Here is a 27,103-nt window from a genome sequence, read left to right on the forward strand (position 1 = left end):
CGTTAAAGTTACCGTTTAACAAAAGAGAACTACAGCGTTAAAGTTACCGTTCAACCAAAGAGAACGACAGCATTAAAGTTACCGTTCAACAAAAGAGAACGACAGCGTTAAAGTTACCGTTCAACAAAAGAGAACGACAGCGTTAAAGTTACCGTTCAACACAAGAGAACGACAGCGTTAAAGTTACCGTTTAACAAAAGAGAACTACAGCGTTAAAGTTACCGTTCAACACAGGAGAACGACAGCGTTAAAGTTACCGTTTAACCAAAGAGAACGACAGCGTTAAAGTTACCGTTTAACAAAAGAGAACGACAGTGTTAAAGTTACCGTTTAACAAAAGAGAACGACAGCGTTAAAGTTACCGTTCAACACAGCAGAACGACAGCGTTAAAGTTACCGTTTAACAAAAGAGAACTACAGCGTTAAAGTTACCGTTCAACCAAAGAGAACGACAGCATTAAAGTTACCGTTCAACAAAAGAGAACGACAGCGTTAAAGTTACCGTTCAACAAAAGAGAACGACAGCGTTAAAGTTACCGTTTAACACAAGAGAACGACAGCGTTAAAGTTACCGTTTAACAAAAGAGAACGACAGCATTAAAGTTACCGTTCAACAAAAGAGAACGACAGCGTTAAAGCTACCGTTTAACAAAAGAGAACGACAGCGTTAAAGTTACCGTTCAACAAAAGAGAACGACAGCGTTAAAGTTACCGTTCAACACAAGAGAACGACAGCATTAAAGTTACCGTTTAACAGAAGAGAACGACAGCGTTAAAGTTACCGTTTAACAAAAGAGAACGACAGCGTTAAAGTTACCGTTTAACAAAAGAGAACTACAGCGTTAAAGTTACCGTTCAACCAAAGAGAACGACAGCATTAAAGTTACCGTTCAACAAAAGAGAACGACAGCGTTAAAGTTACCGTTCAAGAAAAGAGAACGTCAGCGTTAAAGTTACCGTTCAACAAAAGAGAACGACAGCGTTAAAGTTACCGTTTAACACAAGAGAACGACAGCGTTAAAGTTACCGTTCAACACAAGAGAACGACAGCGTTAAAGTTACCGTTCAACACAAGAGAACGACAGACGGTAAAGTTACTGTTTAACACAAGAGAACGACAGCGTTAAAGTTACCGTTTAACAAAAGAGAACGACAGACGGTAAAGTTACTGTTTAACACAAGAGAACGACAGCGTTAAAGTTACCGTTTAACAAAAGAGAACGACAGCGTTAAAGTTACCGTTTACCACAAGAGAACGACAGACGGTAAAGTTACCGTTTAACACAAGAGAACGACAGCGTTAAAGTTACCGTTTAACACAAGAGAACGACAGCGTTAAAGTTACCGTTTAACACAAGAGAACGACAGCGTTAAAGTTACCGTTCAACACAAGAGAACGACAGCGTTAAAGTTACCGTTCAACACAAGAGAACGACAGCGTTAAAGTTACCGTTCAACACAAGAGAACGACAGCGTTAAAGTTACCGTTCAACACAAGAGAACGACAGCGTTAAAGTTACCGTTCAACACAAGAGAACGACAGACGGTAAAGTTACTGTTTAACACAAGAGAACGACAGACGGTAAAGTTACTGTTTAACACAAGAGAACGACAGACGGTAAAGTTACTGTTTAACACAAGAGAACGACAGACGGTAAAGTTACTGTTTAACACAAGAGAACGACAGACGGTAAAGTTACCGTTCAACACAAGAGAACGACCGACGGTAAAGTTACCGTTTAACACAAGAGAACGACAGACGGTAAAGTTACTGTTTAACACAAGAGAACGACAGCGTTAAAGTTACCGTTCAACACAAGAGAACGACAGCGTTAAAGTTACCGTTCAACACAAGAGAACGACAGACGGTAAAGTTACTGTTTAACACAAGAGAACGACAGCGTTAAAGTTACCGTTTAACAAAAGAGAACGACAGCGTTAAAGTTACCGTTTACCACAAGAGAACGACAGACGGTAAAGTTACCGTTTAACACAAGAGAACGACAGCGTTAAAGTTACCGTTTAACACAAGAGAACGACAGCGTTAAAGTTACCGTTTAACACAAGAGAACGACAGCGTTAAAGTTACCGTTCAACACAAGAGAACGACAGCGTTAAAGTTACCGTTCAACACAAGAGAACGACAGCGTTAAAGTTACCGTTCAACACAAGAGAACGACAGCGTTAAAGTTACCGTTCAACACAAGAGAACGACAGCGTTAAAGTTACCGTTCAACACAAGAGAACGACAGACGGTAAAGTTACTGTTTAACACAAGAGAACGACAGACGGTAAAGTTACTGTTTAACACAAGAGAACGACAGACGGTAAAGTTACTGTTTAACACAAGAGAACGACAGACGGTAAAGTTACTGTTTAACACAAGAGAACGACAGACGGTAAAGTTACCGTTCAACATAAGAGAACGACCGACGGTAAAGTTACCGTTTAACACAAGAGAACGACAGACGGTAAAGTTACTGTTTAACACAAGAGAACGACAGCGTTAAAGTTACTGTTTGACACAAGAGAACGACAGACGGTAAAGTTACTGTTTAACGGCAGAAGGAACATCCATCGAGTCAAAAACACTTGTGTCATATTTAAAGTCTGAATGTTGCTGACAGCCTAAAGCAGGAAGAAACTAAACAAAAAAATAACAATATTAAATAAATAAAAACATTAAATAACATATTAATAATATTAATAATTATTATTAGTAGTGGTAGTCTTACTACTAGCAGCAGTAGTAGTTGTATTCTATTTAATGATAATATTAAATAAATAATCAATTATTATTACAATACCAAATCTTAAACATATATAGATATATAGATATACACACTTATACTTATAATTATTATTATTAAATATAACGCATTACATAAATACTATCAAATACATTGAAATAAATAATAATAATTATTACTGTAACATTAATCATAATAATGTTCATGTTTTTAATGTATTATTAAATATATAATCTAAAACATTGTATAAATAATATTGGCATTAAATAAATTGTAATAATAATAATAATAATTATTATTATTAACATATTATAAAACATAGCAATGGGTAATGATGAGATCAATATTTGTATATGAATGAAAATATGAACAAAAAAAGTAAAAAATCTATGTATAAAATTTAAAAAGTAAAGGTAATCCATCTAAAAGTAAAAATCGATACATAAAAATGTGTTCATTAATCAACAGCATTAAATCAAAGCAAGAGTCATCTCATTGGTCAATTAAACAGATAGTCCCGCCCCAAACTCGCATCATTGGTCTAGTCAGAAGTTAGCATGTTGGTCAAACAAACAGCAATGAGCGTCAGTATGTTTCAGTGTTGCAGGAAGTCAAACTACCGACTTAAATCTGAAGTTCAGTATTTGAACATCTGAGACCTTTGACCTGATCCAGTAATGTTCATGAACAGCATCATGACGGATGAGCTGCTTTCAAGAGCAGATTTACACGCAGTTAGGGATTGTTTGACAGAAAACACAGGAATATAAGCTGAATAACAGCAGCCCGCTGTTTGTACGTGCACTTTATTTTCATGCAAACACACAAACACACACACACACAATGCCAGCGCCTGCATTTGGACACGAGCCACAGATACAGGCAGAAACACACCGTTTCTCACTCCGTCAAAACAGCACTTCACACGTCACGGACGCGGGCAAAAGCAGTGGAGAAAATATCACTGTACATATGACACCGGAAAAAAGCAGCAAAACTGCAACCAGATGAGAAGGTGTTCAGGAAAACATCAGTTCCGGCCCGAAACCGGCATCATAAAGTCATCATAGACACAAAGACTGATCACTACATGCATCCTTCACAGAGACGGCAATCCCAGAGTTCCCAGCCACTCAACAGTGACAAATATCATATTCTTAATGAGCATTTTACAGGTAAAATATCTATAAAAAAGCAACAGATACGATATTGAGACTTATTTTCAGAGAATTAAGTTAAAAACTAATTTAAAACAAATATGCCAGTTCAAGACAAAGCAGGCGAAAGATTTTTTTTTGTTGTTGTTGAAAGAATTTTTTTTTTTCAGCAAGGATGCATTAAATAGATCAAAAGTGACAGTAAAGACATGTATAATGAGATAATTTTTCAAGTAAATGCTGTTCTTTTGAACTTTCCATTCATCAAAGAATCCTGAAAAATAAAATTAATCAGTTTCCACAAAAATATTAACAGTTTATTGATAATAATAGTAAATGTTTCTTGAGCATGAGATCATCATATTAGAATGATTTCTGAAGGATCATGTGACACTGAAGACTGGAGTAATGATGCTGAAAATTCAGCTTTGATCACAGGAATAAATTACACTTTAATATATATTCACATAGAAAACAGATATTTTAAATTGTAATAATATTTCACATTTTTTCACAGTATTTTTTGATCAAATAAATGCAGCCTTTATGAGCATAAGAAACTGAAGTATTCCAAACTTTGGAACATTAATGTATGAGTAATAATAAACACAATGAGTCTTAATATATTAATATGCAGTGTTGCTGAAGTAAATGTATCTTTTTTTACTGGTAAACAAGTAAAAATGACTAATTAAAAGTGTTTTGCAATGAAAGAAACGCATCCGAGATGCTGAAACTGGCCTAATTCAATACTATCTTTTTAAGAAATTGTATGTTAGTCACTTATGTAAATCAGTCACTTTTGTGGTTCCATTTCATTCAGGAATCTGCAGTGTTAGAAGTGAGTGTGTGTGTGTGTGTGTGTGTGTGTGTGTGTGTGTGTGTGTGTGTGTGTGGCCTGGTAAACCCTACGTTATGGGGATATCCCCACAAGGATGGCAATATCCGAAATCCTTGTTCGTGTGGGGACATTTTTTGGTCCCCATGAGGAGATCAGCTTATAAATCATACTAAGTGATGTTGTTTGAAAATGTAAAAATGCAGAATGTTTCCTGTGATGGGTAGGTTTAGGGATAGGGTTAGTGTAAGGGAATAGAATATACAGTCTGTACAGTATAAAAATCATTATGTCTATGGAAAGTCCCCATAAAACATGAAAACACAACATGTGTGTGTGTGTGTGTGTGTGTGTGTGTGTGTGTGTGTGTGTGTGTGTGTGTGGACAGCAGACAGAGCCTGTTCCTGCAAACACGGGGAACTAATGATGCCACAAAAGCTCTTTGTGAATACAGTAATGCATAAAGCTGAAGGTTCAGGAACTTTACACACACACACACACACACACACACACACACACAGATGACCGTCAGTGACCGGAACGTTAACGTCTGACGGGATTGCATCACACACACACACACACACACGAGCGATGAGAGTTTATCACAGAGCAAAGCTCAAGGGTAGATGAGAGGACAGTGTGTTTGAGGTCAGCGACCTTTGAACTCAGACCATACTGAAATGAGCTTATGAAAAATTATGAAAAATTCATTAAGATTGACATTCTTCATGATAAACACATTTTATTACTATAATTCACCAAAAAAAAGTTAATAAAAATACATTATATAAATATATATATGAGAGAGAGAGAATTTGATATGTATACAATTTAATTTTACTAATTTATAAGGAATTTATTGCTTGATTTATTACCTTTATTATTCATATGAGGTTTATTGTCACTAAATAATCATATTTTATTACTAACAGCTGGGAAAAGTTTTCATAAAAATTACTAAAATATTTAAAATAGAATTTAATATATAGATATTAATCAAAATAAATCAAAATTATATATATAGAGAGAATTTTATATATAAATCAGGAAATATTTCAGATTAAATAAATAAATCAAGAAATACATTTAATGGAAAAATGAAATGCAAATTGTCAAATATATATTTGACAATTTGCAATTAATTTTTCAATTAAAACAATTTATTTCTTGATTTATTTCCTAAATTACCTTTATTCATTGGATTGACATTTTTGTGATTAAATATAGGCTATATATGCCTGAATTTCTAAATTTGCCTTATTTTCTTTAACCATTGTACATTTATTCAGACGCTTTTATCCAAAACAGTTTAGCTACAAATGAGGAATACAACAAACAATTTATCATAAAAGCCTCAATGTTTGCAATACACAATGTAAAAAGTATACGATGGACTAGAAATATAAATATAACACTGATTCTTTAGGAAACACTTTTCACTCAATGCAGTAAATCGAAGCATCTCTTCATCGAGAGTTTCAGGATCAGATAATGAGCTGACGATCATCCAGCTACAAATGAAAAGAAAAAAATAACACTCTTATATTTACATATTTTTAAGCCAAAGCGATAACGCCTGACAAGGACGTGACGTCCTTGAGAAGGAGTCCATCACAGGCCGGTCAGGGTCACGAGTCGAGCACTCGGGCTGATCTCAGATCAGCACTGCTGTTTACTATACAGCACGAGTTTGGCAACATCATCCGCGACAGATGTTCTGGCCAATCTGTGCATTGCGGTTGCTAAGCAACGGCGAATGTGGGAGTAGCGCCTTTCCTCGTCCCCGTAGACAAAACCCTCACACACACACACACACACACACACACACCGCGGACAGTGCTAGAGAAACGAGGGCACACGATGCCAGCGTCCCGCGTGTGTGTTAAACTCCTAAAGCGCACTCATCAGCATTCACAGGCTGCCATGGGGACATTACACCTAATGGACGACAGCAGATGTCAGAGACACAAAGGAAAGTACGCACTAAAACACGACTTCAGGAAGAGAGCCTTTGAGACGCATGCTAGCATATTAACATTATGTAGGCAATATAATTTTAGTGTAACTGGTTCTTTTTTTGCTCTCGTTTTATGAACATCAGCTGGCACGGATTCACTGGAAAACACTGAGGGCGTTTGGATGAGCCAAATGACGAGTTCCCATGTTCCCGCTCTTTTACTGTAGAAGATTCATTAGTGCTAACGAGGAAACCGGAGAACGGAACGACTCGCTCCATGTATGAACCGATGTGACTCATGTCTCGTTGACGGGATCAAATATTATCAGCCAATTAGATGTCATGATGGATAAAATAAAGTTCCAGCTTCCATTATATTGTGTTTTACCCATAGATATCCATAATAAAGGCTAGATGTCTTACGGCGGAGTCTCTATCGTCATCACCGGCGGCCATCTTGTCACAGGCAAGCTTTCTGGCGGGCTCTGTGGTGCCTGATGTAAGATGAGTGATCCGCACAAACACAAATACTCTTATCTCGTTGAAATCTTGACGGATTTACAAACGGTTTGGTTTCTTACAAACGTTATTAACGTGGCTATAATTCTGGATGATTATTTATTGATACACTTATTATTCATAAGTGTGCAGTGTCATAACTACATCTCTGGCGTTTATAACAAACCAAACCATTTGAAAAACGGTAGAAAATTGAGCAAGTTATGGTTATTTAAAAAAGTACATGCACCATTAAAACACAATGTTACGAGTGAGCGAGCTGCCTGTGGCAAGATGGCCGCCAGGTGCGGACGTCGACCTCCATTGGCCAGCAGCGCGGACGAGACATCTAGCCTTTATTATGGATATCTATGGTTTACCCAAGCGTGCCGCACAAGCCCTGAAAAGTGAAGCCCAAGCGTCTCGATCGCCCCCCGGTGGCCGGTCCCAGTATTGCTCATAAACCCCGCCTCCCTGTGTTATTCAACGGCACGTGAGACCAACTAAACAATTAAATTACACTTCAAATATCGTTTTTCCAAATATGGTTTCTGTCATTAACGGTAGTTTTTATCACGCTGATGTAATTTCAAGTGTTTGTTTTTAAAATAAGTTTGTTTTTAGTTAGTTATTTGATGCGGTGGTGGTGACGTCATGATTGACAGCTGTGATTGACAGGTTCTCTGAGCGAAGTAGTCACTGAAGCACCAACAGACTTTTTTTCGGGATCTTCGGAGGACTGAGGAGATTGGAGCATTCAATTTAATATATAGATTTCTATAATTAATTTTTTTTATATGCAGGAGCGTGTGCTTGCGATTGATTCTGCGAGAGTGAGGGCGGGGCCTTGATTTCGATGTCAGCGCCATATCAGGACACTGGCGGCTTCACTTCTGACCAATGGAAGAGAGCAAAGGGGCGTCGTCCATCTTTTTTTACAGTCTATCTATGGTATGAACCGATGAAACTAATGTCTCGTGGACGGGATCAAATATTATCAGCCAATTAGATGTCATGATGGATAAAATAAAGTTCCCGCTTCCATTATATTGTAGCCTGGGAAAACCCAGACAACTTCGGGCAAATTTAGATTTGCTCTGAAAGTTAGTCTGGCGAAGAGCTCATTCAAGCCCATTTCCAATCCGCCGAAATCGAGGCGCCAATCGGAAGCATTGGGGCGGGGTTTACACGATGGCGACAGCGCTGGGATTTTGAAGCAGATTTTGTAGCCTACATTACAAAGATGGATGCCGCCGTCGAACATCACTCGTTCCAATCAGCTATCGCGTCTGTTTTAAGCCATTTGAACGTTTCCTTTTAGTTAAAAACCGAGCAAAGAACAACACTCGGAGATGTTTCTCCGCCGCTCTGCATACGTCATCTCCTTCATCGCTCTGATTGGGTTTAAGTCTATCCGCGACGTCCGTTGGTGACGCCCCTCTGGAAATGATTTGTCTATGACGCTTCGCCAGACCATAACTCAGTTACAACTGAGAATGCTCTGGTTTTAACCAGGCTAATTATATTGTGTATATTGTGTGCAATTGATAATCTTTCACTCTCTGATGGTTAAACTTTGCAATTAATCCGAGAATCACATGCAGTTCGAACTGACGTGTCTGGTCCGTACGGATCACCAGCGACCTTGACATTGAGGATGCACACATCGCTATATCAAGGCTAAAACTAGCTATATGTGACCCTGGACTACAAAACCAGTCACATGGGTCAATTTTTTTTAATTGAGATGTACACGCTGAATAAATAAGCTTTCCATTGATGTATGGTTTGTTAGGATAGGACAATACTTGGCCGAGATGCAACTATTTGAAAATCTGGAATCTGAGGGTGCAAAAAAATCAAAACATTGAGAAAATCGCCTTTAAAGTTGTTCCTTTATGCATTCACTCACACAAATACATTTTTTATATATTTACAGTAGGACATTTACAAAATATCTTCATGGAACATGATCTTTACTTAATATCCTGATGATTTTTGGCATAAAAGAAAAATCGATTATTTTGACCCATAGCCTACGATGTAGAGGTGAAACTCGAAAAATTAGAATATCGTGCATTTATTTCAGTAATTCAACTTAAAAGGTGAAACTAATATATTATATAGACTCATTACATGCAAAGTGAGATATTTCAAGCCTTTATTTGTTATAATTTTGATGATTATGGCTTACAGCTTATGAAAACCATCTTAAAACGAGTCTATATAATTTATTAGTTTCACCTTTTAAGTTGAATTACTGAAATAAATGCATGATATTCTAATTTTTCGAGTTTCACCTGTATTGTTGGCTATTGCCACAAGTATACCAGTGCGACTCGTGACTGGTTTTGTGGTCCAGGGTCACATATATCGTGCAGATTCGATGCATTTCAAGAGTTTAGCAGCTCGAAACGGAATAATTTCAACCCCAAACACACATTTCTCCACCAGATGTTTTAATCACTAAATCAAACCGACAAAACAGAGGCACACACACACACACACACACACACACACACACAAATCTTTCCTGAAAGTGAGACGTGAACATATTCCTACAGGGACGCGTTCAAAACGCCGCCTCACATTTTCCTTCTTTTAATTAAACGATGACAGTAATTGTTTCCTCATTAGTGTGTAATTGATGATGATTGTAAGAGGGCAGATCGGCGGGTCTCAACAAACAGGATAGAAAGACCAATTACCTGTGTGGCGAAAGCAAGATATTCAGAGCCAAACGAACACAGCGACTGCTGCAAAACATTGATTTTATAGTCGAACTAATGTGTGTGGAAGCCCCAAAACATTTGCTGTTTTTGTACTTGAACTCGAACACGTCTCCGGAGTGAAGAGAGCTCTCGACCGGCTCTTATGAAGAGAGGTCTGGATCTGATTTAACTGTCAGACACACACACACACACACACATCTCCCCAAATACCACCTCCACATTCCTGACGAGGCCTCGGATAGTGATTAAAACCAGACGACGAGGGAAAACCACCGAACACAGCGAACAAATCAAGGCGCCTGAAAGCTTCTGTGTGAACAAACCACAGAAAACATTCAACACAATCTGAGCCGCACAACACACATCACGACTCAGTTCAGTTTAACAGTGTCGATGCCGCAAAGTTCATCGATCAACACTGAGCAGAATCACGCCTCTAGTCTTCTGTCGAGCTTTACAGCTGAAACTGGTTCATTTAACAACAGCAAGATTATTTTCTTGTTTAGCTGCTTTGAAACAATCGGTATTATAAGGTCTTTGGACTTGACAAAAGACCACAAGAACGTTGTGATGAACTTCATACGAACCTTGAGGACAACCGCAAAATGTTTACAATAATATTACATACAGGTGAAACTCAAAATTAGAATATCGTGCATTTATTTCAGTAATTCAACTTAAAAGGTGAAACTAATATATTATATAGACTCATTACATGCAAAGTGAGATATTTCAAGCCTTTACTTGTTATAATTTTGATGATTATGGCTTACAGATTATGAAAACTTTTCACAATATTCTAATTTTGACTTTGGGGTTTTCATAAGATAAGCCATAATGATCAACATTATAACAAATAAAGCCTTGAAATATCTCACTTTGCATGTAATGAGTCTATATAATATATTAGTTTCACCTTTTAAGTTGAATTACTGAAATAAATGAACTTTTGCACGATATTCTCATTTTTTGAGTTTCACCTGTAAATGTAATTTCAGGTTCGTATGTGTTTAAAAGGTTCTCAGACAAAAACAAATTTGTTTTGCTTAAACTATTTATGTAGCCTACAATTTAATTCTAAAACGAATTTTAAGGTCACACAAAAAAGTCATATTACACACAAACCATAGTTCAAAATAATAGCATTGATCTGAAATAGAAAGCTTTTGTAACATTATACACTACATTTGAAAGAAATTAAAGAAAGTAATAGCCAACTTTTATTCAGCAAAGACGCATTAAAGTAATCAATATAGACTCATTACATGCAAAGTGAGATATTTCAAGCCTTTATTTGTTATAATTTTGATGATTATGGACCTTTTCACAATATTCTAGTTTTCAATTTGGGGTTTTCATAAGCTGTAAGCCATGATCATCAAAACTATAACAAATAAAGGCTTGAAATATCTCACTTTGCATGTAATGAGTCTATATATTATATTAGTTTCACCTTTTAAGTTGAATTACTGAAATAAATGAACTTTTGCACGATATTAAAATTTTTCGAGTTTCACCCATATACATCACACATCTGTAATGTGTGGAAGCTTTATTCCATCACAGTATAAAAGCAATAAACACTGAATATTTAACCTGGAAAACAAATCCAAAAATATGTTTGTGCCTGTGGAAATCTAGTTTACAGCCTCAAACCCAATTTGATCCCACTAACCTCTCAAACTTTGGCTAATCCAGTGATTAGTTCTTCCTCAAAGTGCTTATTGAATCAAGGTGTGATTGTCTTTCTGCCGGAGTGATATAAACGTGTGTGATCTACATCAGTGGGCGTGATGTCTGGAGATGAGACGAACTAACTAACAGTGACGGGTGTATCGGGTTCATTGCATCTCGACAGCCGCGGGTCCGTCTCCTACACACAACCAGCAGTCTGAAGTTTTATATAGATTACATGATGAACTCCATCACATGTTCATTAGGAGTTCTGGATGGCATTTTTCACTGACAAAACACACAAAAAGTTGAGGTTTTTGAAAAAAGTCTCTTATATGCTCACCAACGTTGCATTTATTTGATGAAAAACACAGTAAAAAATGTGAAATATTTTTTACAATGTAAATCATCTGTTTTCTATGTGAATATACAGTAAAGTGTAATTTATTCCTGTGATCAAAGCTGTATTTTCAGCATCATTACTCCAGTCTTCAGTGTCACATGATCCTTCAGAAATCACTCTAATATGATGATCTGATGCTCAAGAAACACTTATGATACATTTTATGTTCCAGGATTTATTGATGAATAGAAAAGTTCAAAAGAACAGCATTTATTTGTGACATTTGCAACATTATAAATGTCTTAACCGTCACGTTTGATCAATATAAAGCATCCTTGCAGAATAAACTTTTTTTTTTTTTTTTTTTTTTAAACATGACCCAAACCAACCAGTACATGTCTAAATATACAAGGACATTTCGTCAACGTAAAGGAAAAATGAAGAGACATTCAGTTCTCTGTTCCCTTTAAATATCGAAATATTTCAATTAATTTACATGCAAGAGTCTTTTGAAAATCTCATCATCATCTGAACCTTTAAATCACTCCATCAGAATAAATGATTTTACGGACAGATGAAAACTGTAATACATGTTTGATTTCTGAAAAGATCCAATATCACTGACGTCAGTTAAAACGATTTCTATGACGTCTCCGTTTTTATAACTTCTGTGAGATAAAATTACTAAGTGAATGATTTAATCCTCAAAAGGCATTTCACTAAAGAGTTTGTGGGAATGATCTCACAACACCTGATATATTTAGAAACAGTTTCACCTCATCACTGTGTATTATTCCCACACGAGGCAAACTGTTTACACTCTCAAACAAATTAGATAAAAATACACAAGCAGCACTTTATCTAAAAAACAAGAGTTTGAAAGCATTTAATCGCTCCTCAGGGAAGAGAGGAAAGCTGTGGAGAGAGACACCGGCTCCGTTCCAAAACCCCACACGTTATTTTGGTCAGAGTGTTTTAAGGCACGTCGCGTGTGTGTTTTGGGATGAAGCGCGGCGCTGATGAACCGGCTGTGAAGAGGAAACTCCCACGAGTGCTCAGAGTAAGAGCTTGGCAGAGAGAAACACACAGACACACACAGACACACACAGACACACACAGGGACGTGGGATCGTGAGACGGATCGTAAATGAGCATCTGTGGGATCAGAGAGAAGCGATGTGTGTCCTGAACCGTCTCGGTGTGTGTGTGTGTGTGTGTGTGTGTGTGTGTGTGTGTGTGTGTGTGTGTGTGTGTGTGTGTGTGTGTGTGTGTGTGTGTGTGTGTGTGTGTGTGAACAGCACGACTCCACTCGACAGTTCAGGGAGAGGTCAAAGGGAAGACATTTTGCATTAAAGAATTAGTTCACCTCAAAATGAAAATGTCCTAATAATAACACTGTATAGTCTTACAGCACACATTAAATATAGATTAATCCTTATTAAAGCTATAGTTATTCAGTCGAGATCAGCGAGTGATTTTCATTGGTCATTTGTTGTTTGATTATGATTAATGACGGACTGCAGTAGATTTCATAAATCGGATGCCCATAGTTTCTGATGTGTAGATCTTGTGTGTTTATTTATTCTGGTGTCAGAACGAGTTCTTCTGGAGCTTTGAGTCGGAGAGACTGCAATGATTGATTAACGAAAATCACTTTATTCAACTTTATTTTGTGATTGCATGACGTTCACATTGGAATTTTGGTTCTTTGTCGTCCATTAGTTTCAGTGTTACAACTTCCAATGTTATTGTGAACTCTTATCTCAAATGGAAAATAATGGGTCTTTAAAGGATTAGTTCACCTCAAAATGAAAATTTCCTAATAATTTATTCACTCACCCCAATGCCATCCAAGATATCCATGTCTTTCTCTACTCAGTGGAAGAGAAAATACGTTTCTGAGGAAAACATTTCTGGATTTTTCTTTGAATAATGGACTTCAATGGACACCAACGTTTTGAAGTCCAAATCAATGCAGTTTCAAAGGTTTGTGAAGAGCTTCAACCGGCTCGATCAGCTGAGGAACGGTCTTATCCAGCCAAACGATTGGTCATTTTCAACAAAAACAAAAAAATATACTTTTTAACTATAATTGTTCGGATTGAGCTGATCTGCAACGCGCCGGGAACTACGGCATCACATTGAAAGGTCCATTATTCGAAGAAAAATCTAGAAATGTTTTCCTCAAAAACGTATTTTCTCTTCCACTGAGGAAGTTATTAATGAATGAATACGTTTTTTGAGGAAAACATTTCTGGATTTTTCTTCGAATAAAGCTCTTCACAAACCTTTGAAACTGCATTGATTTGGACTTCAAAACGTTGGTGTCCATTGAAGTCCATTATTCGGAGAAAAATCCAGAAATGTTTTCCTCAGAAACGTATTTTCTCTTCCACTGAGGAGAGAAAGACATGGATATCTTGGATGGCATTGGGGTGAGTGAATAAATTATTAGGAAATTTTCATTTTGAGGTGAACTAATCCTTTAAAGACCCATTATTTTCCATTTGAGATAAGAGTTCACAATAACATTGGAAGTTGTAACACTGAAACTAATGGACGACAAAGAACCAAAATTCCAATGTGAACGTCATGCAATCACAAAATAAAGTTGAATAAAGTGAATTTCGTTAATCAATCATTGCAGTCTCTCCGACTCAAAGCTCCAGAAGAACTCGTTCTGACACCAGAATAAATAAACACACAAGATCTACACATCAGAAACTATGGGCATCCGATTTATGAAATCTACTGCAGTCCGTCATTAATCATAATCAAACAACAAATGACCAATGAAAATCACTCGCTGATCTCGACTGAATAACTATAGCTTTAATAAGGATTAATCTATATTTAATGTGTGCTGTAAGACTATACAGTGTTATTATTTTACATTTAATTATTCAATGTTTTGCTGTGGGCTATTACTTATGAATACCACTATTAGCACATATTCCTGAAAAACTTAAAACTGTTTATTTCATTTGTATTTTAGTTCTGTTGTATTTATTTGTCTGTTTTGTTTATAATTGGTTTCTTTGTTCTTATTGTATTGCTGATTGTTTACTCTTATGTAATTGTTTTGAGGATCTTTTTCTTACATTAGTTCACCTAGTATTAGTTTAAGTGAAAAGTTTTACTGATATTTAAAATGACTCATATTGTGAAATAATTGATCATATCGCTCCCCAATAATAGTGTTAAATAACCGTGATTTCAATATTGACCAAAAACAATGGATTATGATTTTTGCCATAATCAAGAAGCCCTACAAAAAAGTTGAAAAGATGTTTTTCATTAGTTAACAATAATCAATACTTCTCCAGCACTAATTAATCTTGGTTAAGGTAAATTTCAACATTTAATAATACATTATTAAAACAAAAAGTTATATTTGTGAACATTAGTTAATGCACTGTAAACTAACATAATGAACAAATATATTTGCATTAACATTACCAAAGATTAATAAATGCTGTAGAAATTAAATTCACAGTTAGCTAATGCATTAACTAATGTTAACAAACGAGACCTTATTGTAAAGTGTTACAAAACAAAAACAAGAACAAACTGTAGCCGTAAAGCAACTCCTCGATATAAGCTTGCAGAACCGAACGAGACTAGGAATCCCTTCAGAAGTGAATCCAGCGATGAACTAGAGAAACACACACACCTTCCCTCGGCTTATGAACACATGTCATCATCGAGCCTCTGCCAGCTCTGGTTCGGGTGTATTTGCTTATCTTAGCCTCAGCGTTGAGTCCCTCGGGCGGGACGGGTCCCAGCAGAGACACTGGGCTGTTTTTGGCAGACGCTTCACCTGAACTCTCGTCCAAACACTCAGAGTTCAGCTCTTCTGCTTCTGTGCTGGACGTGTAGGAGCTCCAGCAGAATAACTACTAGCTGACAGAAGGACGGAAATATCCCAATTAGCAACGCTGCTGAATCCAGAGGGTCAAACCGGGAGGGGGAAGACGGCAGACTCAAACTACTCAAGATCCTCAGATTAAACACACATCTCTTGCTCTGACGCAACTAAAGTCACTTCGGTTTGATTTACGAAACATGGGGAATTTACAGCAAACAGACACACAACCATCATTATACGAGCGCTGCTAGTACTCAGAGTCTTCCTCAGGAGTGATTGATGGACGAACGGATGGATGGATAGACGGATGGATGGATAGACGGATACATGGATTGATAGACGGATGGATGGACAGATGGATTGATAGAAGGATGGATGGACGAAAGGATTGATAGACGGATGGATGGACAGATGGATTGATAGAAGGATGGATGGATGGACAGATGGATTGATAGATGGATGGATGGATGGACAGATGGATTGATAGATGGATGGATGGACGAAAGGATTGATAGACGGATGGATGGACAGATGGATTGATAGAAGGATGGATGGACGAAAGGATTGATAGACGGATGGAGGGACAGATGGATTGATAGAAGGATGGATGGACGAAAGGATTGATAGACGGATGGATGGACAGATGGATTGATAGAAGGATGGATGGACGAAAGGATTGATAGACGGATGGATGGACAGATGGATTGATAGATGGATGGATGGATGAATGGATTGATAGACGGATGGATGGACAGATGGATTGATAGAAGGATGGATGGATGAATGGATTGATAGACGGATGGATGGACAGATGGATTGATAGATGGATGGATGGATGAATGGATTGATAGACGGATGGATGGACAGATGGATTGATAGAAGGATGGATGGACGAATGGATTGATAGACGGATGGATGGACAGATGGATTGATAGATGGATGGATGGACAGATGGATTGATAGATGGATGGATGAATGGATTGATAGACGGAGGGATGGACAGATGGATTAATAGAAGGATGGATGGACGAAAGGATTGATAGACGGATGGATGGACAGATGGATTGATAGATGGATGGATGGACGAATGGATTGATAGACGGATGGATGGACAGATGGATTGATAGATGGATGGATGGATGAATGGATTGATAGACGGATGGATGGACAGATGGATTGATAGATGGATGGATGGATGAATGGATTGATAGACGGAGGGATGGACGGATGCATGGATTGATAGACGGGTGGATGGATGGATGGAATGATAGAAGGATTAATGGATGGACGGATGGATTGATAGGATGAATGGACGGCACCAACAAACAGAACAGAAGCCACACACACACAATGAGACCCTTAATAACCTCTGAGCCTCTCATCCTAATTCCTCACAGTTAAACAATATCTCCATTCATCACAGCCACACATTAGCACAAAAGACAGCAGAAGTTAATTAGCAGCATCTGTCTTTGCCGTTTCAGACGGATTACACACACACACACACACTGCTCTGCATTCTCCCTGTGTGACTCCATTAACACACTCACAGAGATCACATCTGAATCCCATCACACACGTCTGACCGGCTCTCCAGAGTTCCCTTCACTCCGGCGGCAGACTGTTATTCAGAGGGAGACATTCAGGGATATTCAAGAGTTAAGGCCAATTTATACTTCTGCGTCGAGTGTACGCCGTAGTGTACGGCGTAGGCTACGCACGTAGGCGACGGCGTCATGAGCATTTATACTTCTGCGTTTAGGTCTGCGTTGCTCTGCAGTACAGCGCCGAAACGCTAGTTGGCGGCGGAGGGTTTTAATGTTCCACTGTGTTTAGATTCCTCGCGGCAAGAAGAAGAAGATTCCTCGCGGCTGTTTTGAGTTTAAGTTACTACAAGCAATGGCGACTGAAAGAGAGCAGATCATGTTGGAGTTGGAGCTTATCGAGGTGGAAAAGGTAAATTTTTTGTTTTTTTAACAGTTTCGCTGTACTTAGAATTTAAAAATGGCGGGCGGTGCAGAAGAACACGCCGGAAATGCATAGGAGGAAACGCGATGCTACCAAGCCGACCAATCACAGATCTTGCGGTCCGCGTCGTCGCGACGTGTAGTTACATTTTTGAGGAGGTGCGCGTCAGGTTACGGCGAAGGGTACGGCGTATGGTACGCGTCTGTGCGTATGCTACGCCGTACCTACTGCGCGCACCCGACGCAGAAGTATAAATTGGCCTTTAACCATGAGCCAATCACTCAAAAATACAAATAAAAAAAAGTGTATTTCTTCTGATCTTTATATGTTCACCAATAGACTTTATTCCCCCCAAAAAACAGCCAGTAACAAGCCATCACTGCAACTGTTACTAAACAATCGGGTTGTTTTATCACCATTTTGTTATATTCACTTGTACCACAAAAAAAAAAAAAAAAAAAAACTAAAATACCTGGTTTTATTCAAGTCAAACCATCTCTGAATCAACCTCAATACATCAAATTATATATATATATATATATATATATATATATATATATATATATAAATTTTTAAATTAAGTGCAAATGGCTTTTTAAGATTTTAAGACTTTTTACAGTGCTCAACAAAATGTTCTCGAATACATGTTAATTACTGCTGTTTATATTCACCTGCATCAAGTTCAACATGCCGTCATCTGAATATTAAGCAACATGCCGTCCTTCAGTTCATTTTGGCCTTTGTCTCTGCAGTGTAAAAATGACCATCTTTAATGGTAAAAATTTTACGGCAAAAACCTGTTACCTGGTTAACTGTTAGTTTCCTTACTATAGTGAAAAACTGTAATAGATCCAGTGCGATATTTCATTTTTTACAGTAAAATACTGTTAAGATTACAGTTTTTGGATGTGAAAATGAACACGCCATCTTAATTTACAGTAAAAAAAAACAACAACAAAAAGCATACATTTAGATTGTTGCCTTATTTACTAATAATTAGTTAATAAAAAAAAATACAACTGCAGTTCATGTTAGCGCAAATAATATTAACAGATTTTGTTTTTAATAATGTATTAGTAAATGCTGAAATTAACTAATATTAATAAATGCTTTGGAAGAATTTTTCATTGTTAGTTCATGTTAACTATAATGTTAATAAATAAAACCTTAATGTAAATTTAACAACTGTAAATTTTAAGTTTAATCCGTTTGCTACCGTATTATTTTTACGGTAAAGTTCTTGCAACTGCCATTTTTTGCCATAAATTTCAGGTTTTTTTAGTACAGCCTCGATGGCTAACCAGGAGAAGCACACAAACATCCACCACACGATCCGACACAGAAGAAAAGACTTAAACCAATGAAAGAGTGTGTAAAAGTACAGAAGCAGCCTCCACTAAAGCGCATCCGCGTGCGGACTTCAGCTTGACATTATCCCGCTGTGTGTGAGAGCCGGAGTGTGTGTGTGAGAGCCGGAGTGTGTGTGTGAGAGCCGGAGGGTGTGTGTGAGAGCCGGAGTGTGTGTGTGAGAGCCGGAGTGTGTGTGTGAGAGCCGGAGTGTGTGTGAGAGCCGGAGTGAGTCCGGGAATCTCTCGGCGTGACCGAGGCACATTCAGGTCAGGGACGATTCTTTCCCTCGCAATATTCAAGAGAGATTTTTTTTTTTTAAGGAAAGAAAAGGTCACTGGGCATCTGGCTAATTACTTCTAACTTGCTGGATTCCCATCAATCACACACACACACACACACACACACACGTGACTGATTACAGAGATCCTCTATAACTTCAGTGGTTCTTCCCTCTAGATGACTGATGTTCTCAGAGGATGTTTCACTGACGCCGTTACGAGGTTTAATGTTTGATATCATGTTGAAGGAGAATCTAATCTGTGTTTAATGCATTTCCTCAAACCAGGCTTATTAGCACTAACTAAAACTATTAAAACATTTCTGTAATAAAATAAAAAGCAATATTATTATTTTTTTAAACCTACAAAATGACGAAAGCACAATGAAATTACAAAAACCTTAACAAATAAAATTAACGTGAAAACAAAAAACATTCAAATGAAAAAGATAATTCTATGCATCACTTACAAGAATGAATATCAAGCGAAATATAGAAAATAAAAACTTTAAAATGAAAGAAAATATCAAATAAATAAATGCAATTTATATATACAATATTAAGTATAAGAATAAATATATAATATTATTTTAATACATAGTATTAAAATTATAAATATTAAATTCAATAAATAATATGTAAATATAATGAATAAATACTGAAAATCAAATGAAAAACTAATAAACAAAAATGGTTAAACTCCTCCAAAAAATTGTAAAAAAATAAAATAACAATTTTGTATGTGTGTGTAAAAAATTACACACACATACAAAATTAAATATAATAAATATATAATATGCACATTATTTGAATACATTATATTAAACGATAAATATTAAATTAAATAAATACATATATAAATGATAAATACTGAAATTTAAACTAATAAACAAACAAAAAAACATTTTAAAGATAAAAATATGATGTACAAAGTACAATATTTATTAAAATAATAACATATTTAATATTATTTAATAATGTTAAAATACATAAATTAACATAAAAAAAATATATATATTTTTTTTAAATAATTGATAATGCTTTGCTAACCCACTAAAGCAGACAAAAGGCCGTTTATGAGCTGGTTGGACTGTCAGTATCAGTATTTAATTAGTACATTCATTGCTGCATTTAATGAAGTCTGAAGCACTGATTCATAATCCATCATCAAGCACCTCCATTTTAAAACAAATCTGCAATATGAGTCGTAACTGGCCATTAAACTGAGTCATGATGAAAAGGGAAAGTTTTGGATTGCTCTTCGGCAGTGAAACGTTGGAGGAGATCAAGGTCTTCAACCTTTCATCCTTTATCTACAGCGAATCTCTGGAATAAAGACTAAACTGATTATTATTCAAACATGATTCACAGCCAAAAGCATATTTCCCAATCTGTCCAGAGCTCAACACACAGAATCTCTTAACTTCCAACCGATTTCATTTATACTTCATGATCTTCCAACATGGACGTCCCGAAGAAGAAGATTCCTTTGCATTACAAAACCCCGTTTGCATGAGACATGTGACCGTGTCTGATGATGACCACAAAGCCTGCAAATAATAGAGACACCAATGTTTTGCATGATAATACAAGACCCAGACATATAGATGTGATGAGCCACCATATGCCACACCGTACTGTAACACACATCACACACTTCTGCTATTAGCACATACAGTGACACTCACACATGTGCCTGATGTACTCTTACACCACACCGGTTGAGTACAATATTTACATTCATGCTTCTAGCAGACGCTTTTATCTGACGCGACTTCATCGAATTTCACATTTGAGCAATTTATGTACTATAAAAAGTGCTTCAATGAATACAAGGCAAAAACATGGTGATACCATGGTATTTTTTGGTATGCTTTTCTTGCAACAAGTCTGAGTTCGGTAACTTTGCAAGGGTTGGAAACAGAGTTAGTTCATTTTCAGAAACCACTGTTTTGGAATAAAAATAAGTTTGTTTGAAAAAATAAAAAAAATCTCCATTTGACCTTCCGTCCACACCGAGACGGCGTTTGATAAAGTGGAAAATAATGATGAATTTATGGTCATGTGACCCATTCAGCCCAGCGATTCTGAATAAGCAACAATAAAAAATGCTGCAATCTAATTAAATTAATCTGAATGAATAATTTAAAAATAAAATGGGGTTGAGTGAAAGATTCAATGACTCCCTCATAAAGACTTCACTTGTTTCATCACTGGACGGACGAATCAGCATTTTTGAGCGAATCTCTTGAATGAACGATTCAATGAAAAATACATTGTCGCCTAACAATATAATCAATACAATGGGAATGAAATGAAAATGAAATCGTGTGGGTGCTTGATTCGAGATTGCGATCTTTTAACGATTATTCGTGCATAAACAACATCTAAACAAATATTCTATTGCAAAAAATGATTATTATGTGAAAGATCTCCTAATCCAGTCGTCTAATAAACCTGGCATTGTATAAATACGGTTGAGGAATTTCTTTTGTTCCTCTTTTCCAAGTCGCTTTGCTGAGAAGCACAAATGTCAAATTCAGTTATTATTTCATAAACACTTGTGTACTTTGGTGTGAGGAACGACAGATGCTCTTCAGCGGGTTTGGAGAGGTTCTGATAGACGACAACACAAGCGAACTCCTTCACAATAGATAAATGAAACTCTCTTTACTCCATCGCCAGCGTTTGTGTTTTTCTTCTGGTGACGCTCCGTCTCGTTCAGATGCTCAAACACTAATCTATTTATAGCCACTGGCGAGAGAGAAACTGCAGCTCAACCACAAAACCACAAGGAGCAATAATCATCATCATCAAGCCAGATCGCCATAAAAACAAACCCAGAGGAAGTTCGCCATGAAGGCGTTTGATTTCGAGCGTCTGAAAATCCCTTCAAGAAGAACCTGATATCAACAGACGGAGGGATTTCGAGTCCGCGTTCGCGAGGGAGTTTCATCACGTGTTTTGATGGCATAAAGAACGATATACATGCAGACAAGGGAGAAGTTCTCCGGAATAAAAGGCAGATTAACTGCTATACCAACCACCAAAACACACTCACTCCGCTCATAAGCTCATTCCTGTGCCTCAACATTCACTCGTGAAGCGCTGCGTCTTCAGCCAAACGTGAAGGAGGAAACAACACTTTAATGCAAGGACAGGGCTTGGAGTTAAAGTCCCCTGTAGTCCATCATTTTATCCCTTAAAACTCATCTTTGATCACCAAAATAAGCATTTTTTTCTTGGAAAAAAAATCGTCATGTCTTAATTTCTTGAATGTAACTCGACACCCTTGCCTCATTTAGTATTCGCGGTTCTATGAATATGCAAATGAGCCCCGCCTCCACTCACTCCCTCAGCTCAGAGATCCACTGGTTGACGATCACACGTTGATCTGATTGGTTACAAGGTCGTTTGTGACGTCAGAAACACCAGCGATTTCAAACCGTGTTTTTGAGACTGTCTTTGGTTCACTGCAGTTTTAAGCAGAAAATACTCAGCAATGCTGTCGACTTATGAACTTACTCATGGTGTGTCTTAAAGCGTATTAAAAACAACATATAAACAACATTAAAAGCTGGATTTTCACCACAGGGGGACTTTAAAAGCTAAAAGTTTACTTTTTTTCAATCAATATCAATACCAATATTTCAACCCATTTTTTCAAACATTATAATAACTGCAATGACTGACAGTGCAATGGACGGGACAAAAACAATCTACATTTTGGCGATAAACTTGAAGATATATTCAATAAATATACATCTAAAAATGTTTGCATTTGCTCTCGATATTTGGTCTCCAATGAAAAAGAGACTATTTTTATAGAACAGCTGCTGTTAGAAAGTGTTTACTGCAAAATGAACAGCTTAATAACAAATAAGACATAGTGACAACACTTTTTTTTAAATAAATGAACACAAAAGGAACATTTGAATCATTATTTACTTAGACACTATCATACCAATTAGGGATGCACCGATGTGAACATTTTGGCCGATTCTTTATATTTGGAAAGCCGATAACCGATATATTGGCTGATAAATCTGAACCCAAGTTATATAATTTTTGAGAGCCTGATTACAAAAACAAAAGTCTCAGCATTAAAAGCCGTGCGCCGATCACACAATTATAATGTTACGATTATAAATTTATGTTGCCGATATGACAGACTTGCACATGTTGCACTGAACCTTATTTTCCTTTTTTGAAGTGATTCCAATCATATTTCAAGCAATTCATATTTCAGGGCTGAAGAAAAGTATCCATTATTTTAGCCAAATTTTCTTATCGGGCCGATAACGATGACATTAAAAATGATATATCGGACGATGCTGATATGGTGGCCGATATATATCGTGCGTCACTAATACCAATTTACAAATATGGAAATTATACAAAAAGTGAAGAACAATAAAATAACACATTACACATCACTTAGTCTATTCTATTTAGATTCTATATTCTATAGTCTATTTAGAATGTGTCTATTTTAGCATACAGTATCAGATTAGATATCGCTGTCCATCATCAAATTTTCAGATTCAATCCCGCAATTGTCAATCCAGAAACGTCTGAAACACCACTCATGAGACAAAACAAATTGGTGTGAAATTGGTTTAAATTAAGCTCAAATTAAAACCAAAATAAAATAAATGAAAGCCAAGAAATAACTAATAAAATGACAAAAGCACCTAAAACTAAAACATTCTAAAACTTAAATTGAAAATACAGTTAATTCAAAATATTAATACCAAATAATTGATATTAGAAAAAACAAAAATAACAGTTTCTAATACAATGATGGAAATACTCCTAGTTATTAAAAGCAAATGATCAAAAATGTCTTCATAAGCTAAACCGTTAACATTTTAGCGATATATACGTTATACACAATATTCCCTAATTTTAAATTGACAGCTAATATTCAATGTATGTAAACAAAGTATGTACACTTTAGAATGACACACACACAGATGAATAATTCACACTAAGATCGGGAACATTAATTCATTTGTTTTTGTTCTGATGATGCCAGTCAAGTCAAAGTTATTCATCACAAAACACACATTAAGCCTGACTTCCATTAGTTTTTCAGCAGCAATCTGTGCCCCTTTTTACCCAGCATCAAAACATTTGACTAACAATGACATCAAGTTCAGACAAAATATCGAATTTTGTCACGCTAAAAAAAAGAAATGGCAGATTGTCTCTGGAGGCTGGAAGAAGCACTTTCCCACGCACTCGTGGGCGTCATTGACGGCCTCTCGCGGCAGGTGGTCACGACTGGGTTTTCCATGACAAAAGCCTGCCCTTCATCACCCCGAGATCCCACGTCACACACCGTCTCGCGTCCTCTCGCCCTTTCTCACACAGAGTCACTGCAACAATGACTGCAAACTCCACTCCACAAGCTAATTATGCTGTCGGCTGGAGCGACGTTTCAGGACTGGGCCTCGAACGAAACAGACAAACGCCACATATCTGACTTCCATCAATGACTAAATTAAAGTCACCAAAGAGGGAACAACAGGCACATGTGACTAGCAAACATCGGCAGCTAAGAATGAACCATTTGATAACCATAAAAAACTTCTTTTTTTTTCGAAAAACAATGTTTAAAAACATAAAAATTGTGTTTAAAAACATTCAAACTTATTGTAAATTGTTGTAAAAAAAAAAAAAAAGTGTTTGAATCTGTATTTAAAAATAAAACCGGAAAATAAAAACGTATTCAAAAACAAACAACCTTTTATTAAAATAAAATAAAAAATGCTTAGATTTTAAAATTTACCTTTGTTGTAAGTTGTTACAATAATTGACATGTTTATGATAAATAATGGTTAACATGGTTGTAAACTGCTACTAAAGCAAAAACAAAAAAATGGGTTTAAGTGTTTAAAATATAAAAACAGTTTTTTTTTTAATTGTTTAAAAACAAAGTGTTTAAAAACATACAACCTTCCTGTAAATTGTTCATAAAAAAGATAAAACAAAAACGTGTTAAAAACTTTTGAAAAACAAAAAATGTTTTAAAGATGTTTAACTTTGATTTAAGTTGTTACAAAAAATAAATAAAAACAAATGTATTTAAAAAAGTGTTTAAAAATGTAGAACCTTGTTGTAAATTGTTACTAAAAACCATAAAACAAAAATTTAAATGGTAAAAAATCTTTCAAAACATTAAAAATGTGTTTTAAAAAAGTACAACTTTATTGTAAATAGTTTAACTTTGATAAGTTGTTACAAAAAAATAAAATAAAAACAAATGTATAAAAAAAAAAAAGTGTTTTAAAATCTAAAACCTTGTTGTAAATTGTTACTAAAAACCATAAAACAAAAATTTAAATGGTAAAAAAAAAACTTTCAAAACATTAACATGTGTTTTAAAAAAGTACAACCTTATTGTAAATATAGTTGCCCAAAAAAAGCATTTTTGTTTAAATTGTAAAAGGATCCATTCTTAATTGGTGTTTCTTCGAAAGTACTAAAACAATCATAATGGAAACGGACTAATTCAGTGGAATCGGAACCATTTCATGAAATTCCTTCCGTTTCCCGTCTCTAGACATCAGTGTGTGTGTGTGTGTGTGTTGACCACGCTCCTCCAGCGCGAGGTATTTTTACTCTCTCTTTCACGGGCGCTCGAGGCAGGAGTGAACAGAGCCACAGCTGAAGTCTGGCGACAGCTGGACGTCAAGATGGAGACGGAGAGGTCAGGAGAGGAGCCTGGGAGTCAGGATTATCCAACACATTCCTCCATCTGGAGCGGCGAGGAAACATCTGCCCATCTCCATCTCAAAAACCCCGGAGCCGGAATAATGATTCCTCCTCACACACACACACACAGAGAGGAGAGACGGCTGCGTGTGGATCCGCTCTCTCAGCTGGAAACCCAAACCGGTTTGAGTGATCGTAGAGGTCCAAGCACACTTTACACACACACACACACCTCTGGTGTTCACGTGCTCAAAATAATCATTTACCTTCAGAAAGCAAACAGCGGAGAAGAGATACACACATCTGTGAACTCAGGGATGAATGAAAGTGGCTAAAGCATTCAAATATTAACAATATTCACATCATCGTAAGATTAACATTGTAAAATAATAATGTTGTTATTGTTAACTAAAACTATTAAAAATCATTTACGAACGTAAATCTAAATCCAAAGTTTTATATAATTTTTGAGAGCCTGATTACAAGTCTCACCATTAAAAGCCGTGTCCAAAGCACTCAATTATAATGCTCTCATAATAATTTTATAGCCGATATGACAGACTTGCGCTGCAAGTTTTTTGAAGTGATTTCAATCATATTTCAAGCATTTTAAAACCATCATGTTGAACAGTGCGCATCTGAAGGAAATAATCCATTATTTATCCGCTTTAATATATCGGCCAAAATTTCTTATCGGGCCGATAACGATAACATTATCGGTTATATGAAAAGATCATGTATCGGTCGTTACCGATATGATGGCAGATATATCGTGCATCCCTACAGTGTATGGCTGCTTTGAACAATCTGTATTGTATAAGGCGCTATAGAAATAAATGTGACTTGACTCAAAGCTGCACACACAAAAGCTTCCTAAAAAACTGAACGTCTTCACTGCCGCCAAATACAGCAGTCAACATGTGAAGTGGATAAAACCCTTCATCAAAGTTACACATCAATTTTGAACAATA

At 36.5% G+C, this 27,103-nt stretch overlaps 1 protein-coding gene across 1 annotated transcript in view; it reads right to left on the reverse strand.

The window, feature by feature from the left end:
• acvr2ba (activin A receptor type 2Ba) overlaps nt 1–27,103 on the reverse strand; it is a 59,140-nt gene that overhangs the window by 21,538 nt on the left and 10,499 nt on the right. The gene's annotated exons all lie outside the window — the stretch shown is intronic.

This window comes from Rhinichthys klamathensis, unplaced genomic scaffold (assembly GCF_029890125.1).
Source record: "Rhinichthys klamathensis goyatoka isolate OS25496 unplaced genomic scaffold, OSU_Roscu_1.1 h1tg000209l_1, whole genome shotgun sequence".
Classification (NCBI taxonomy): domain Eukaryota; kingdom Metazoa; phylum Chordata; class Actinopteri; order Cypriniformes; family Leuciscidae; genus Rhinichthys; species Rhinichthys klamathensis.